The 18,482-nt window shown below is 42.6% G+C and overlaps 2 long non-coding RNA genes across 2 annotated transcripts in view; both read right to left on the bottom strand.

Annotated features, from left to right (window-relative positions):
• LOC106729905 overlaps positions 1 to 18,482 on the bottom strand; it is an 80,239-nt gene that overhangs the window by 7,621 nt on the left and 54,136 nt on the right. The gene's annotated exons all lie outside the window — the stretch shown is intronic.
• On the bottom strand, positions 1,679 to 10,784 carry LOC116657950. Its single transcript, XR_004313131.1, has 3 exons — positions 10,771 to 10,784; positions 6,461 to 6,466; positions 1,679 to 1,740 (listed from the first exon to the last, which is right to left on the bottom strand). It is a non-coding gene; the product is annotated as an uncharacterized LOC116657950 (long non-coding RNA).

Raw genomic sequence — 18,482 nt, 5'->3', positions numbered from 1 at the left:
GTCGCCCACCATGTAATTGACTCCACAAGGCTGCCTCCCCTTCCTGTCTCACCTCTACACTTCCCTACTAGCGTTTCCTGGGACCACCTCCCACACAAACTACTTACACTTGAATTCTTCCCTCAGGGTCTACTACAAGAGAGGGACCTAAACAAAGACAACATTTGATAAATACTTATGGAAGGAATGAAAAGGTGATTTTTACCTTCCCCATCACAGGCAGAGAAGCCAGGTCAGGGGACAGGGTTGGATTTCTCAAGTCTGGGAGGATAGGAGTCTCCACTGCCAAGCTGTACCTCAAAAGTGGAAACACCCAAAAAGGAGAGACTGCATGGGAATCAATATTAAAATACAAAGTACTGCACCCCTGGGGGCAGCTGTGAAGTTCACAGCACCCAGCTAGGCCCAGAGAAGGCGGATGCTGCCCGCAATTTACTGGCCCAGTTTGGGATTGGCAAAATTTATCTCGGCAGCCCTGAAGCCATACTCCTCATCTGTTCTTGCTTCCACTAATACATAACAGAGAGGAATCTAGGAAAAATAATAACTACTATTAGGTGTTTTGCTAAACGTGGTGAGCTACATTTGACTTAAGCTTATATAATCAGAAAAAATATCCCCTCTCTTACACCTTAAATTTTGGAACAATTTCTACTTGCTAAAATAGTTTTTCAGAAGTGAAGCAGACAAAGCTGTACAAATGCTTCGAAGGATGACAGGGAAAAGCAGTTACCCTCTGATCAGCTGGAAGGGCAGCTTGAGCGTTTCTGATGGTGGATTGCATAAGCATCAAGTTCTTGAACATTTAATGTGTTATTCTTTTGTCTGCTGGAGGAATGCAATTGCTCAATGAAATGTGAAAATACTTGACAACGACTGTTTTCATGGTTATCCACCAAGTTCTCCTTTTAACTTGTTTGCTTAATCAGATGTCTACTTATGACCTCTTTGGGAGGTTCTGAATTTCAATAGCTCTTTCCTTGAAGAGAAGTTAATCTACTCAGGGAGGCAGGCTTATTCATCTTAGGTCAGTGAACGTTAGCACTTAGTAATTCTCAGTTCCAAGCCCCAGTTTCTAGACAACTAACCAGTTCAGCAAAATTCTGATTCACAAGGAATTGACCTGTTTTCAGCAGAACCAGTGCAACCAGTGCAAAATGTAATATCTCACAGAACTGTGCTAATTTGTCATTACAGCCAAAATGATTTGCTGCAGCTAAGCAACAATTAGAGCAAATGATGCTTGTCTTTTCATTGAGGGAGATGTACAAACAGCTCCATCATAACTTTAATTTGAGATCTGCCTGCTGTCTTGATGAAAACTGTCTTAATGAACATGTAAATCTCTCATTGTCTTCTATTGTAAAAATGTACAGCAAGCTTCCTGCTCAGCTATGCATAATCAGAAGGTGAACACCCGGGCTGCTGTGGACTTGAACTTGAATACAAACTTTGTCTTCTCTGAAAGATGGCATGCTAGGTGGAGGAGGGGTGTATGAAAGCCTTTGGTTTACAAATGAAGGATGTCTTCCTACTGTACATTACCATGGTAGCCAGAATAATGGGCCCTTCCCCACCAATGTCCACATCTAATCCTTGGAACCTGTAAGTAAGTTTCCTTACCTGGCAAAGGGGGCTTTGCAATGCGATTATGGATCTTGAGCTGTGGAGTTATTCTGGATTATCTGGCTAGACTCAACCTAATCATAAGTGTTCTTAAAATCAGAGAATCTTTCCCTGCTGCAGTTGGAGGGAAATGTGACTACAGAAGAATGATCAAAGGCAGGTAAACTTGCTGGCTTTGCAAACGGAGGAAGTGGGCCATAAGCCAAGGAATCTTGCTGGCTTCTAGAAACTGGAAAAGCCTAGAAAACAGATTTCGCCTAGAGCTTCCAGAAACGACCACTGCCCTGCTGACACCTCAATTTTAGCCCAATGAGTCCTGTATCAGATTTCTGATCTCCAGAACTGGTTATTTAAGGTAATAAATTTGTGTTATTATAAGCCACTAAGTTTGTGGCAATTGGTTTACAGCAATAATAGGAAACTAATACAGTTATGATGTTTAAATAATTCCTGGAAAAACTTATGCAAAAAAGGAAAAAACACACAATGGTAAAGTTATTTCTTCTCCCCAGAAATGTCTAGAAGTGTGGTATTTCTTTTCTTTTTTCTTTTCCACCACCCAGAATTAACAGCCCTTAAATCTTTCTGTCTGTGGACTTTTGTTCTGTTTTGTAAAAAAGTACAATGTTTGTAAAAGTTGAAGCTCAGGTCGTCTTTAGCCATAGCCTCATTTTCTTTTCCTGACCCACTCCAGCAATCCTAACCATATTTTAACACGTATTCTTACAACCCATTAAAAATATTATATATAAACACATAATCAATTTTTAGTATTATTTTGTGTGTACTTTTCTAAATTTTTTCACATAATGTCATAAAATAAAGGGCTGTTTGACAAGAGCTGGAAAACAAGACACAAAGCCACTACCAAGGATGACACATCTTAAGAAAGAGAGGGTTGATACCCCCACCCCAAGCCTGGCTTCTCCCCATCTTCTCTTTGCTCTCCTATCTCCTGTCTCCTGGCCATGCTTCTGATGGGCCAAATTCTGCCAGAAGCCAATTGGCTAGGAAGCCTGAGAAATGTAGCTGGTAGGATAAGCCCCCTACAGTGCAGAAAAGCGTGGGCAAGAGTGGAGAATGGGTCTTAGAGCAAACAGGCAAATGTTTGCAGGGGACATTCTGGATTTACAAAAAACATCTTTTACAAACTCTTTAATTTTCAGCTTTCCAGAATGAAGTCCTTTAAAAAAAAATCCTTTATTTTGCAGCTTTTCCAGCTTCTCCAGAAACTTTTCAATAACTGAATCAAGTATAAGGTTTTTGAATTTAATTTTTAATTAGTATTAAATAAAATTAGAAATTCAGATTCCCACTCACAATGGCTACAGTTTCTGTGCTCAGCAGCTTACATGTGGATCACGGCTACCATATTGAACAGCGAAACATTCCATCAGAGACCATGACTGTAAAAACCTGAGATGTTCTTATGTTCTTTCATCTTTATAACTTTTCCATGCTAATTTTCAATGTGACCTGTTTTTTTCTTCATTAGGTTTAGTCTAGAGCCTTTACATGAAAAGTACCTGTGTTCTTGTCATTGGTATCAATAAGGAAGTGAAGGTTAGAGAAGGAGGAAAGAAGATTTGTGTAAGAATTTGAAGATGTCCATAGATGTGCCAAAGAAAGAAAATCAAGGTAACTCTCCAAGGTCTGCTGGACAGGAAGAATGGAGAACCACCCTGGGGCAGAAGAATGGGCTTGGGAAGTGGTCTTGTACAATTTCAGATGGGGCTTTTTGTCCCAAATGACAGAAACTTGATTCTCACTGGCTTTGACAATGAAGTTTCTCTATAGGGCTCAAGTAACTAAAAAGTCTGCAGGCTCCGTAATGAGAAGCTCAGGCATGGTTGAATCCAGGTGCTCCAATAACACCAGGAATTCATTTATCTCAGTCTCTCAGCATCAATGCCCCCTGAATTGCTTTCCATCCTGGAGCTTCTCCAACAGCGGCAAGATGGCCACCAGCTATCCCAGCCTTATGTCCTATCCTTAACATCCCTACCAGAGATGGTGTGCTTCTTCCCTAAAAGCCCCAGCAAAAGTCCTAGGGCTGAGGGTCATTGTCCTCTACTTGGGTCATGTGATCATTTCTCAATGAATCCCCAGGCCTGATTGACTTCCCAGCCTTGGAGATGGAGGCTCAGATCTGCCCACTCAAACCACATGGACTAGATGGGAGAGACTGGTTCCCAAGGGGAAGTCAGGTTGTTGTAGGTGGGAGGAGAGAGAAAGGAGCTGGGCAGGAAAAATGTTTTTTATGTCAAGTCAAGACTCTTGGCAGTGAGGAGGCTATCTGCTTCCCCCAAAATTATGATGGTTATTCAGAGTTTAAGTGACTTTGTGAGGAAAACTGTGTTGTCTTCCAAGTGTTCCATTTCCTTTTTCTGTTAATCTTGTGGGAATCCACACCTTTTCCAAGCTAGTTAACCTTGAGGAAGTTGTTTAAGCCTTGCTGGGCTTCAGAGTTTCCATCTATAAAATGGGAACTATTATATGACCTACCTCATACACTTACAATAAAAATTAAATAAGCTAAAATGTGTGAAATATTAGACAGACAATTTATTAATAGAGTCTGGTAAATGACAAGTTCTAAAAAAAACCCACTAAATAAATATGCAAAAATGAGGTAGTTTATATATATTTCATAGAAAAGAAGATTCACTGACTTCTCAAATGAGTTCACATATGCTTCTTTCTGTCAAAGTGGCCTCCAGAGAGAGGAGAAACTACTAAGAATGTTTAATGAATCCATAAATAAATCTCAGTTCAAAGTGAAAGATGGATACACTTTTTTTCAAGGGCACCTATGTCCTTAAATACAGTTTGCCTATATTGTCATTTCCCTCTGTGACCATAGGGTCAGGATTTAATTAATTTAAATCAGTGCAGCCCTCCTGTCAAGGACACTCTGTTTAATACCATGGCACCAACAAACAGTCTGGGTATTGTGACCATTACAAGAACTTGTCTCCATCTCTGTTCTCTTTTTATTGTCACACTATTTGGTTTCATTAAGTTATAGTAATTATAGCAAAGGTGGTTTATCTGGGAAAGACTCCTTGAGAAATGAAGGTAGCATCTTCAGTTTCCCTGCTGGGGAAGGCAGGAACCAGTCCCTACTTGGGGGATGAAAATGCCCAGACACAGGAGACTGAGTTTGGGAATTGCCTGCCCCTGATAATAACTAGTTGATATCTGATCAGGAAGGAAGAGTCTCAGGATCCTTTTTTGTTGGACATATTCAATCAATAAAAGCCATCTGTGAAAGGTGAGTCAAGGTACAATATGCTCTATCTTCCTTAAGGGACCAGTCTGCTGTGTCCATCTCTTTCCTCACACCTGGTACCCTGGAGCCACTGCACCAGGCACTGCCTTCAGTAGACCTTGCCTGTCATAGGCACATTTGCCAGTGGCAGGAACACACATTAACTTCCTCGCCCCACCACCACTTCCACAGAGATGATGCATTTGATCACCCAGCTGGGATGTGCAAATGTGCCTCATTCCTCACCCCTCCTGGTACCCATGCCCTCCCCTAAGTAACTCTGTAGTTCCTTCCACTAGAATTCTTGCCTTGGTCCCACCTGACTCACTTTGGTCGGTGGCATATGGACAGAAATGGCAGTGTACCAGTTCTGAGCCTACCCTCAAAGAGATGGCACTCCTTTCTCCTTGCTTCTCTAGTGCAGAATTCAGCCACATTGTTCCTCTGGTTCCAGAAGAAGAAAACACACGTGGAACAGAGCCACCTCAGCCCATCAGCAAACCTGTGAGCATGATAATGCATGCTTACTACTGGCCACTGAGATTTGGGGTGCTTTGTTACACAGTATGGTTGTATAATAGCTGACTAGCATACCAACTGTCAGCTAAGAGGGAGCAAAGTTTTGAGAGTTCTGAGATGAAGTCTCCTGTAAGGGAAATCAGAATTCATAGGAACTTCATTGCAGCCATTCCGTATCCCTCCTTCTTTGCTTTCTGTAATTACAGAATTTAAAAAGTGAAATACCCAAGTTCCCAGAATGTTTTACAGCTAGGGGTGGCCATCTGATCCAGTTCTAGCCAAAGACACAGAGGTAGAGTTTTTCAGAGGACTCTTGAGAAAACTTTTCCTTCCTTGATCAGAAGAAGAGGGATTTCTGTCACTGCCCTCCTCCCTTCTTCCTGCCTCAGAGGCGGTCGTGATGCCTGGATCCACAGCAGCCAACTTGCAGACAGGAGGTGAGCAGCATGAGGTTGAAAACCCAACAGCTTAAGGATGGCAGAGGAGAAAAATGGGAAAAGCCTGGATGCTTGATGACACTGTTGAGTAGCTAAACCAGCAGCAGCCGGTGCCTGTCTCTGGTCTTCTTACTAACATGAGATACAATCAGTGTCTGTTTTGTTTAAATGTCTGTTAGATGGGGTTCTAATATCCAAAGTGAAATGCATTCCCGGATGATATTGCCTGTTTTATGGTTTGACTTGGGTCTGCCTCTCTGTTTACATCAGAAAAATGATACCATTTCCTCATTGGATATCAGAGGAGCTGAGATAGAAGGAAACCCTGAAGGTTTCCTAACTATGGTGGGGAGGGAGAGGGAAGCAATGGTCTCACCTTCTAACATCAAATACAAGCCCCCTAGGAACTGAGACGGGGGAAGCTGGGATTACTTCTCTCTGTCTTGACCCGTTCGATCAATTCAAATCCAACCCACCCATCATTCTTATAGGCCGTTCCAGGAAGCTTTCTCAAACGTCAGCCAGAATGAATCGCTGCTTTCTCTGAATTCCTAGGGTGGGTTATTTGTTTGTTTATTTCAGCCTGCATGTGACCCTCTATTGACACATCGCACTTGGCGCTGCCAAGTCCAGCTGTGTATGTATCTTACCTTCCCCGCGAGGATCGGGTCTCGATAATCCCTACAAAGTCTCCCGCACAACCTGGTAGAGAGAGGTCAGCACACAAATGAAATACATGTGAACTTACTTTGTAGCACACCTAGCATCACCCCTCGGCTTGTGAGTGTACCTGGAAACCTGATTAGGGATTGGCAGCAAAAACAGTTCAGCTTAGGATGCCTTCTACTGTAGAGGAAGCAAATCAAGAAGACAAGAGAGGAGAAAGACAGAATAATCCAAAGTCACCTCGAAAGACACCAGAGTCTGTATAATTTATTCCCTCCTGGGAGCGCTCCTCTTAGAAGTTTTGATGACAAAGAGACAGCAGCCTGGCAGGGTTTTGCATTTTTAACCTGTTCCTTAAAATATATGTTGGATCGGTTAGACTTTTAAGCTTCCACATTAGTTACAAAGACAAGAGGGAGGCTCTAAGCTGGGGAGTGCCTGAATTAAGAAGTGGGGTGGTGGGGTCACTCCATACATTGGGTCCCCAAGAAGCAGGCCCTGAAGTCAGGATTTGAGGCAAATGGTTTACTTGTGAGTTGATTGCAGGAAACACAGAGGAGGATGTGGGAATGCGGCTGTGAAGAGAAGGAAACGAACACAGGTGGGTTAATGAGTAAGTTATACCTGGGGGGATCCTGGTGAGGAGGCTCTGTGTAGACCATACCTCTAAGAGATTCTGCTACATAAAATGTTACTAAACCAATGTTGGAAGAAAATATTATTTCTTTAAAAGTGGTGGGCTTGGAGTTACTTTTTTCTGCTTCCTTATAATTTTCTAAACCTGACTTATTTTCCACAATGAACACAAACTACTTTCATAACCTCCTCACAAAATCTTTGGGAAAACATCGTGTCACTCAGTGACAATGATGACCCTAAGTGACTTTGCTGACTTGGTGCATCTGAGACTCTGCTGTTAGTTTCTGCTGATGGCTGTGCTCAAGGGTCCCAGCTCCTAGGAGGTTACCATCCTCAGCTCTGTTCTTCTCACTCCCTAAGTAATGTCACATCCCAGTGCACCCATCCGACGAATCTCTGTTCATTCTTTTAAGTAAGTATGTGTAGAGTTCCCACTGTGTGCCAGGCACTGCCCTAGACACTAGACAAAACCAGACATCACCCCAGCCTTCATGGAAGGAAACTAATAATAAAATAAAACAATTGATTTAAATGTCTGTCTCTGACAAGCACGATGCCGGAGTATTCTCTGCAGGAGTTCTATGCGATCCCAGTTCTCTGGGAAACTATACTAGGAGATTTGGATCTAATAGGGGAAGCTGCCCTTTGGAAGTGAGGGTCAGTCTAAGATCTGAAGGATGCAGAAGCCTTAACCAGGCAAACGTTAGCTGGGTTTCTAATGTATGCCTAGGGTCCCCAAGTTGGGGTCTTGGGATGCTATGTTCAAACTTCTGTCTTCAAAGACATGACCATCTAATGGTCAGGCCACCATCAAGTTTCCTAAAGTGACAGAGAGAAAAAAGAACAGTGTTGGATTAAGTCCCCCCAGGTGTGTAGGAAGATGTAAGAGTTCAAAGGCAGAGGCCATCAATAAAGGCTAAGTAGTCAGGAAATCCTCTTTGGAGGAAATGTAGCTTGGGTTTAGCTTTTATACCAGTGTGGAGGAAGGTTCCCAAGGAAGGGAAACAGCATGAACAAACGCCCAGAGAACTCAATGCCAGGAATTGTTCTATTGGATTGTGAGGGACCAGCACGGTGAGAGTAGAGGATAGGTGTTAGGTGTTAGGTGGAAGGGATGGCTGTCCTTGGAAGCCAGGGAAGGATGCTTGGATGTGATGGGAACTAGGGAGCAAGAAGTGACAAGACAAAGGCAGTTTCTACAGGAGGACTGATGTAGCTGCCTTTGCCCCAGGAAAGAGAGGAACCAAAGGGGCTGGCCACAGTGATCCAGACAGCCAGAGTCTCACAGTGGGGGACCTCCTTCCTTGTATCCATCATAAACTAGGATCTCAGAGGATCAGTAAATTTTTAGCTTTGGAAAAGTTAATTTCTATTAGAAAGGGAAACATCATGACATTGCTTGTTGCTATCACCGGTTTCATCTCATTTATTTTAACCATCTGTCTCTTACAACCAAGGAAATACACTGAAACCCAATTTCTTTCTTTTCCCAGAAGCTCTCCGCATGGAGGAGACCATATTTGCAAGTCATCTAGGATTCAGCTCCCCTGGAGCAAACCCATGAACTGGGAGACACTTCTCCTGCTCTAGAGAACCCTTCTTCCCCATCCTCAACCTTCCCCAACATTTCTGCCAGCTGTCTGTGGAATGGGAGCTAGGGTGGGAGGTGTGGGTCATGCTAACAAAGGGCCTCCATCGCTGGAGGGGCTGCAGAGGCAGGAGGGCGGGGCTGAGAAGTCTTCCCAGCAGAGGCTGGCGGAGGAGCATGCGCGTTTTCCCCCCCACTCTGTCCTCCGGCTGGAACATGCCTTTGTAAGCCATTTTTCTAGTGTGTCCTTCTGCTTAGATAGCCTTTCCTGTTTCCTCGATCTCTCCAGAAAAGATGAGTGTCTAGTGTTTTGTCTTATATTTCAGTCTTTAAGCCATTTTGAGATTATTTTTGTGTATGGTGTGAGGGAGTGTTCTAACTTCATTGATTTACATGCTGCTGTCTGGTTTTCCCACCCCTACTTGCTGAAGAGACTGTCTTTTCTCCATTGCATATTCTTGCCTCCTTTGTTGAAGATTAGTTGATCATAGGTCTGTGGGTTTATTTCTGGGCTCTCTATTCTGTTCCATTGATCCATATGTCTGTTTAAGGTGAGACTCTAAATTCTATGGTCTTCTGTCTTCCTGTGCCCTTTTAAGGGCATTTTGAGCAATAGTAAAGAAGTCAGCTTTATCCCTGCTTTAACGCACATTGAGAAGCCTCAGTCAGAACAGTGGTAGAATTTCTATATGGGAGGCATTAACATGGGGCAATCTGGGACTTCACTCAAAGTTATGTTTGCAGAGTAAACATGCGGTTTTTATTTTGATTTTATGTTTCCTGGAGCAGCACATGGAAGTAATGGGGGAACCACAGTCCACATCTTCCAAGCTTGTCCTTGATACCACCACTCAGCCCTAAAACTAGGTTTCTTTTCAGTTTTACAGACTCTTTTATAAAAGTCCTACACCCTCAACTTGACTCTCACACCAAGGACACAATGTGGGCTTGCATGCAGAAATCATTTACAGTGAGTAAAATTGGCCGATAAATTATCTAACTTCCCTACAGAGCTGGATACTTCCTTGTCATGGGGAGGTGAATACCTGCTGAGAAGTTTCTCAGGAATCAGGATCCCCCTAAATGCCCCATCCAGACAGGTCCTGACAGCTCCTGGGCCCTCTCTTGGAAACACGGGAAGTTTTCCTGGATCTCTGAGGCCCTCTCGTGGCTGAAATCCTGCCTGAACTCAGCAGCCCTTCCACCTCCTCCTAAAAGGATCACCAGCCCTGAATTTAAAAAGAAAGGAAGAAAGGGAAAAAAAAAAAAAAAAAAAACCAAAAAACCACATATCTTTTTCTTCTGCTTCTCCTAAAATACAAAAAAGAAAATTTAGGGGTGTCTAGTTTCTGGCACCATCAAGGTTCATCTGGCCTTTTAACATTGCCCTGGTGGTTTTGTGTTTTAAAAACCTTTGATAGCATCTTGCTGCCCGCTCTGTACCCCAAATAGCTCTCCCTTCACCCCAAATACATACTTTAATTTGGTGTTTAGGTTTGTTTTAGAGCATCCCTGAGTGTTGTTTTCTTGAAAACAAAAAACAAAAACACAGGAAGATTCTAACTGGGTCTTTTATGTGGAAGAGGGCAGATTTCCCTGCCCAACCACCCAAGACACCCTCACAAATCCTCTGCATGATTCCAGGCATCAGGGGCATCCCAGTGAGCCTCGGCAAGACCATGGATGCAGCAATCTTTTTTAACTTTGGTAGGTAGGTGAAACCCAGATGTGATTTGAAATTGGCTGCACTGGTCATTTTTATGAATCGATTTTTTACAAACTCACGGGAAGTGTTCCTAATATAAATAGCCTGCGTTATTCTTGTATCACCTTCATCTGACCCCGGGGAACACTAAAGAAAAATCCATCACACTCACCTGGCCTTCAGCCCGAACCAGGCAATTAGGCCACTGGCTGGGATGAGACTGAAGGAGAAGGAGCCTACACGTCTGGTGACAATGCTATCCCCTTGGCCAGAAGGAAAAGAACAGATACTTGCTGGGCTTGTTCTACATACTGACCACAGAGCATCACGTCTAGTGGGGCAGGTATGATCATCTCCGTCTTACAGATGAGGACATTGAGACGCAGAGTTAAATGTAGTTCCCGAGATCACATAACTAAGTGAGAGGCAGGGTTAAGATTCAAACCCAGTTCTGACTTTCTCTAAAACCCACCCTGGAGCCAGCCCTTGCCTCTCATCTTACTTAGCTTTGGGTTTCAGGTCCTTGACTCATAATTGACATGAATGGTGCCTTCCGGAGTTGAGCAGTGCACAGCCTGCACAACCGTCCCGAGTAGCTCAGACAAACTTTGATTGGCTTGGAAGCCTCCCGTGGCCAGGATTCTAAGCCTGGCCTGGAAACTACAGTCTTGTTTCTCAAAGTGTGGTCCCCAAACTGCAGCATCAGCAATACCTGGAAGCTTTTTAGAAATGTAAACGATCGGGCTTCACCCCAGATCTGGTGAATTGCAAACTTCAAAGTTTGAGAATAGAAATTTATACCCAGTGCCTCTCAACTTTGATATGCACTCAGATCACCTGGGGATCTTTGTTAAATGCTGATTCTGATTCAGGAGGGCTGAGGAGGTGATACTGACTTTTTGTTTCTCTGACCAGCTCCCAGGGGATACCAGTGCCTTGAGCCACATTTGGAATAACACGCCTCTAGATGAGTAATTTTCAAACCTGAGCCTGCATTCAAATCAACTGGAGGGCTTAGTTAAACAGATTGCTTGGGCCCTTCCCAAAAGGTTCTGATTCTGAGGGTCTGGGATGAGCCCCAAGAATTTGCATTTCTAACAACTTCCCAGGGGAGGCTGGTACAGGGACACTACTTTGAGAACCACCATTCTAGCCTACCAGAACTTCCTTAAAGTAGACAGTTGACCCCATGCTTTAGGGCATTTGCCTGAAGCCCTACTCAGTCCTTGAATCCTGGCATTTTAGAGCTGAAAGCAACTTCAGAGACAGAGGCAAAGCCAAGATCAAGCATCCTGACTTACTCTGTTCACTGTTGTTTACTCTGCATCCTGTTGGCTCTGAAGCCCCATAAATTCCCCAGCATCCAGCAATTGCAGTGTTTTTGGTGAACTCTCCATCTCAGTCCAGTTTTGTAGGCACTTGAATCCCTATCAGACACATATGTTACTGGCACAATCCGTGAAAACGCAGGGGCCTCCTACCTCACAGCTCTGTGAAAACAGAGCTTTGGAAAAAACCAGCAGCCGGGCTGGCAGCCATGGTGAAGAGAAAATGCAGCAGCCAGCAGGCAAGCCCAGACAAGGTGATTCAGCACAGAGGTCCTGGAACAAAGTAATAAACCAGGATACTGACAGCAACTGAAACTCACTTTCTGCTGGGCAACCCTGAGAAGGTCATGTAACCTCTCTGTGCCAAAGAAGATGCTTTTCCTTAAGGGAAACAATACTCTCATTCAAGAAAATACATCCCAAAGAAGGTCTCATATATGGACTTGGATCAATTAGTTTCTGTGATGTGATAAACTACCCAATACTTAGTGGCTTCAAAAAACAACCATTTATTATTGGTCATGAATCTTTGAGAAAAAGTAGTGCTACGTACCCCCTTGAAGCTTCGGCTTGGAAATGGCATGCCATTACTTCCACCGGATTCTTTTGGCCAAAGCAAGACCCAAGACCAGTCTACTACTTCATGGGGAGCTGTAACACTGCAGTGCAAAGATAAGAGGGCGAGGCAAGAGTCTGTGACCATGTTGCAGTCTACTGCAGAGGAGTTGTCTCAGTCTGGGAGACCCTGAGACAGAGATTCTGAAGCCAGTGGTTTCCTTGCTTACTTGGAAAGTGAAGGACATACTGGCAGGAGAGGAGGGGATTGTGGCCTGGAGGAGAGCGGCTGATCAAGCGTGCATAACCCAGCCGGCTAGCACTCTGGGCAGATGGTGCTTAATTCCACTGGGAAACTCTGGGAGTGTTGGACTCATGCCTTTTTTGTTATTCTACCTGAGAGAGGGCGCTAAGCTATTTATACAACAACTCATATCAGTCATTGTTGAGGGCTGCTCCCAGGAGACACTAATTCCTCATCACTTCGGCCTCCCATACTAGGCAAAGTGGCTCCAGAGGTATGCAGGACCTGGCCACTGCTGGCCCGGCCACTGTGCACCAAAGAGGTAAGGGTACGGAGATCCAGGTGAGACATTTATAGCATCTCCTGCAGTGCGATGGTGATAAACACAAAACCAAAAAAACACTCAAGTTTTGTTTTAAGTTGTTTTAGTAAAAACACCTCCCTCCACCCCCGTTTTAAAGTCTGTTTGCTTTATTTGGGGGTGGTGCCTCATTTCTTTTGCTGGCAAAGTTTGGAACACTAGATGGCATCACATCAAGTTGTCCTGCAGCTCTGGAAACAAAATGCCAGACGGTGTTCCTACCCATCCTTGGAATTCAACAATTAACAGCGTGAGTTGAGAACAAACAATCATGCCTACTGTAGCGGTGATGGACCACTTCAGTTCTACCAAGGCCATCAGTCTGTCTGAGTTTGCCCCTTGGCAGCAGTATCAGGAACCATGGGGGCGGGGGGAAGAGCTTAAAGCGGGAAGAGGTCACTGACATTTTCTAAGGAGTGGGATTCACCAAGTCCTTGGAAGGAAGCAATAAGGAGAATGAAACTTTCTACCCTCAGAAAGGCCTTTGAAACATATGAAAAATAGGCTGGAAGGAAAAACACTAAAAAACACTAGTAGAGATTCATTCCTGGGGGTGGGTGTGGGGAGGCGATAGCAAATGAAGTTGAAAGGGAGGGTCAAGGATATTTAACATTTAAAAAAAAAAGTTTAACACAAATGAGACAAAATGTCAGCAATGATCAATTCTTTGTAATAGATACTAGGTTAGTTGCCATATTATCATCTCTACTTTTTCTTACATTTCAAAAACACGTGTGGTGGTAGTGTTGGGGGGAGATGTTGTTCTCCTGTAATTAGCAAGTTGTGGTAGAGGTCTAGAAGTAACTGATCTGTTTCTTGAGGAACCTTTGACAAATACTTCCCCTTACTGAACTTTCATTTCCTTGTTCATAAAATGAAAATAATATAATAGCAACATCAGGGCATTGTTGTTGTAAGTTTCAAATGAAGTGATGGACCCATAGTGCCCAGCACAGTACCCCAAGGGAAATGGTCCCTCAAAAGATGCTCACTTCTCCCTTTGTTCCTCCCCTGACCCTCACCATGGGTACAAGGGTTAGGATTCTCTTGCATGGAGTCAAGAAAGATGACTGGCTAGTTGTCTAGATATGACTAGAACCAAAAAAATAATTCTTAAATAAAGTCTTATTCTGACTACTCTGAGTCCAGGGGCAAAAAAAAAAAAAAAAAAAAAGAAAGAAAATGTTTCTTGGGAATATGGCTAAAGAGACATCCCCCAGTCCCTGTGGAATTTAGTGATAAGTAGTTCCTAACTTTTCTCAAGGCTTCGCAATTTTCTACCTTGAAGGAGCACCAGAACAGACCTAGGTGCCTCGGTGTCACTTGTAAAGAGATACTGCCTTTCTCCTTTGAGTGTTCAGAGAACACTTGATTTTTTAATGCAAATTAAAGAGTGCCCACAGCTATCCCTGACAACACAAAGTACTACGAGGAAAAGAGAGAGGGCAATAATGTGCCAGTTAGAGTGGAAGATATGGAGTGAGGTCTGTTGAATGGAGGAGTTGGAGCTTGACATCTAGGAGAGAAGGTTTCCTTGGCCTCCCTTCATCTGGCCTGGGAAACTGAGGGCAGCGTTAGAATGGAACACAGCATTCCTCTGAGTCTCACATTATCTGGGATTCTCTAAATCTAGAAGAGATCATTCCTAAACAAAGACCGAGAAGGCAGAGCCAATAGACATTGGATTCTGTGCAAGGGTTACAAATAATCTCACTCTTCTCCACACTTCATGGTCTGCAGGAGGGGTGTGTGTGTTTGTGTGTGTGTGTGTGTGTGTGTGTGTGTGTGTGTGTGTTTGTGTACAGGGCTTCCCATCCATTCTGTATCAGTTTCTTATGACCACAAAAATGCTACATAATAAACCATCCCAAAAGTTAGTGACTTGAAGCAATAACTATTTAGCTCATGATTCTGATGCTTGTAATTGGGACTGAACTCAGCTTGGTAGTTCTGGTCTCAATTGGGCAGACATCCTCTAACAAGAAACAAAATGATAAAAGAAGAAATCTTGGAACATCGGAAAGGAAGAAATACAGTAATCAAAATTATGGGTAGAGACCATAGAATTTCCTTTTCTTCTCAAGACGTCTAAGTTATATTTGATGACTGAAGTAAAAATTATAACATTGTCTAATGTGGTTATCAAAGTATGTAGAGGAAATATTTAAGAAATTATATTATGAACTGAGGAGGATACAAGGACATAAAAAGAGACAAGGTTGTCTACTTTTCATTCAAACTGGTAAAATGATGACAACAGTAAACTGTGAAAAATTTTATATATATATATATGCATATATATGTTTTATATATGTATATATATTTAGAGCAACCATTTAAAAACCTATTCAAAGAGATACACTATAGATGAACACTATAGATAATTCAAAATGGAATTCTAAAAAAATGTTCAATTAACCCATAGAAAGGCAAAAAATGAAAGAAAACAGAAATGAAGAACAGAGAGAACAAAACAAAAATAAAATGGCAGACTTAGGTCCTAATATATCAGTAAGTACATAAATGTAAATTAATGGTCTAAATATGTCAATTAAGAGACCTTGGCAGAGTGAATTAAAAAACATAATCCAACTGTATGTTGTCTACGAGAGATTCACTTCAAATATAACAATACAGACAGGTTGAAAGTAGAATGATGGAAAAGATATATCCTGCAAACATTAATCAAAGGAAAGCAGGAGAAGCTACGTTAATGACAGATAAAGTGACTTCAGAGCAAAGAAAATTACCAGAATCACAGAAAGAGATTATATACTGATGACAGGGTCAATCCATGAAGGAGACATAGCAATACTCAGTGTGTATGTACCAGACAACAGAGCTGCAAAATATGTGAAGCAAAATTGATAAAACTGAAAGAAGTAGACAAATCCACAGTTATAATTGCACACTCGAACACCCCTCTTTTAATATTTGATAGAACAACTAGATAAAAAATTGGAAAGGATATACAAGAACTCAACAGCACGATCAACCAATAGGATGTAATCAACGTCTATGGAGGTGTCCCCCCCAAAACAGCAGAATACACATTTTTCCAAGTGCCCACAGAACATGTACAAGATAGCCCATTTCCTGGGTCATAGAACAAACCTCAATACATTTAAAAGAATTGAAATCATACAGAGTGTGTTCAATCACAATGGAATCAACCTAGAAATCAAGTCACTCTCCTTGTCCAAATTCATTTGTATAATGAAATTGACAAAACCTACTACAGTTACCACCCAATGTTGATAACAGGCACAAATAACATTAATTGAAAAAGAAACATTACAAATATAAAAACTAAATCCATATGTAAATATGCACTTGAAAGCTTTCATTATATAGATGTCTCAAAATCCATCTCTCCTGCTAGTTCAGGAACATAATTACCTGGCTGAGAAGACACACTACTTTCCTTTTCACCATCAGTCATTAATCCCTGCAGTATAATCAAAGAACAATTTTGGGCAAGAAAAGAGAGAAGCCTGATCTCTGTTTGCAGTCCTATGACTCACTCAAAAGGCCAGGAATATGCCAACAGTTCCCCTTCCTGCTGCAAAGGATATTGTCAAATAGCCTCTCATAGTCTGTGTGTGTGTTAGAGCACAGATCACTTTAAGGTATCTAAATACCACTTCCAACATTTTCTATTTCAGGACTGGTTTGAAGAGATTGCACAGAGTTCATTCCATGGCCCTTCATGTAAGAGGAAAACCACTTGGCCATTTATAGCCTAAGGAGATAGAGATAGAAGGGATAAAGCAAATGTTGGCCATCGTTGCTTTGGGGACAGAGGGTAGGGATTATTGGGGCATTTGGAACTACTGGGTGCTTTACGCAGTCATTAACTTTCAATTATTCAAATAACTGGATGACTTTCAGTTATTTCTAAATTAACTTTTAAAATAAAGGAATGTATAAGCTCACTTAATAAAAAATTTAATAGCAGTTGGTTGATCCAGCATCTCAATATTATTATCTGGAGCTTAGGTCCCCTCTAATCCTTGGCTTTGCTATTCACATGGTTGGTTTCATTTTTAAGGTTGTCCAGGGGACAATGGTGGATTCATCTATCTTAATACAATTATGGAAAGAGAGAATAGCTTGCTGGTAAGAGCAAGGCAGAACTTCTCCGGATGATGCCAGCCACCTTCTCATCACATATCATTGGCCAGAATGGGGTCACAAGACTTTTCATAAACCAATCATAGACAAGGGGGATGGGATAACCCTCAGTCCAGTCAGATTCATTCCTGAAGCTTAAGGGATTCCTCTGAGTCATGTGGGCTACATGTGGTTGGGGCATCTGAAAAAGTGAAGTTCTGTTAGGAAGAAAAGAGGAGATAATGGGTGCTGTGTAGGCAGCTGGTGCTCAGGAAAACTCAAACAGACTAACACAATGAAGTGACTTTATTGTCTCACATAACTGAAACAGTCCACAGGTAGATCAGGCAAGATGATCAAATGACATTATCAAGGACCTGGCTTCCCTATCTCTTTGCCCTCTGTAGTGCTGGTCCTTGTCTGCAACAAAGCAAAAAGCTACCACAGATTTGAAGCTTGAATCGCTCAGCATGTTGGGTTGGGTATGGGGTGGAAGAAAGGAATCAATTTTAATAGTTTCAGTAAAGGAATCTTCCTTTTGCCAGAATCTTATTGCCTTTGATGGGGGCATGCACCCAACCTAAACCAATTCCTGTGGCCCAGCAGGGGAATAGTTTGACTGGTTTAATTCCAAACACAATCTCTATGTGTAAGGGTAGGCTAACAGCAGTAAAAATCAATAAAATAAAATAAAAACCCAAATCCATTGGTTTAATCCAGCAATATTTATTTCTTGTATTCATTCAGTGTGGGTAGATGGAGGGGCTCTACTTTACAGTGTTACTCAAGAATCCACATTCCTTTCATTTGCAGCTTTGCCATGGGCATCAGAGTGGATGTGAAAACCAAATGAAGAGGGAGAGAGAGCCGGGGGTGGGGTGGGGAGAGAGAGACGCTCTGGCCCCTGAGTTGGTATCCACAGTCATGGCAGAAACGTGACTTCATTCACTCCTGCTCTGTGGCCACTTTGTCCTAACTCAGCCAGAGGGACTAAGTGACACATTTCTGAGGACGCTGAGGCTAAATGGTGCAAATATAGGGTGGGGGTTGACTTTTCTAATTTTGAATCTTTCTTCAAACTAATTGTGAAACTTTATATAAGTCAAATTCTTGGGCCCGTGTTTCCTTATTTCTGAAAGGAAATAAAGCTGCGTAAGCTTGGGCAAGTCATTTACCTTCTTTGTGTGTCAGCTTCCTCGTCTGTAAACCCCTCATCTGAAGTCCAAAGTATCAGTTTGCCAAGCCTGCCACAACGGAGTATCACAGATGGATGGTTTACCCAACAGAATTGTGTTCCTCACAGGAGGCTGTACATCTGAGATCAAGATGTCTTGGGTTGTTTCTTCTGAGGCCCCTCTCCTTGGCTTGTAGAGGACAATCTTCTCTCCGTGTCTTTACGCGGTCTTCCCTCTGTGCATCAGTCTGTGTCC

The sequence above is a fragment of the Camelus ferus genome, chromosome 19 (assembly GCF_009834535.1).
Source record: "Camelus ferus isolate YT-003-E chromosome 19, BCGSAC_Cfer_1.0, whole genome shotgun sequence".
Classification (NCBI taxonomy): Eukaryota; Metazoa; Chordata; class Mammalia; order Artiodactyla; family Camelidae; genus Camelus; species Camelus ferus.
This window is presented reverse-complemented; position numbering and strand designations above follow the sequence as displayed.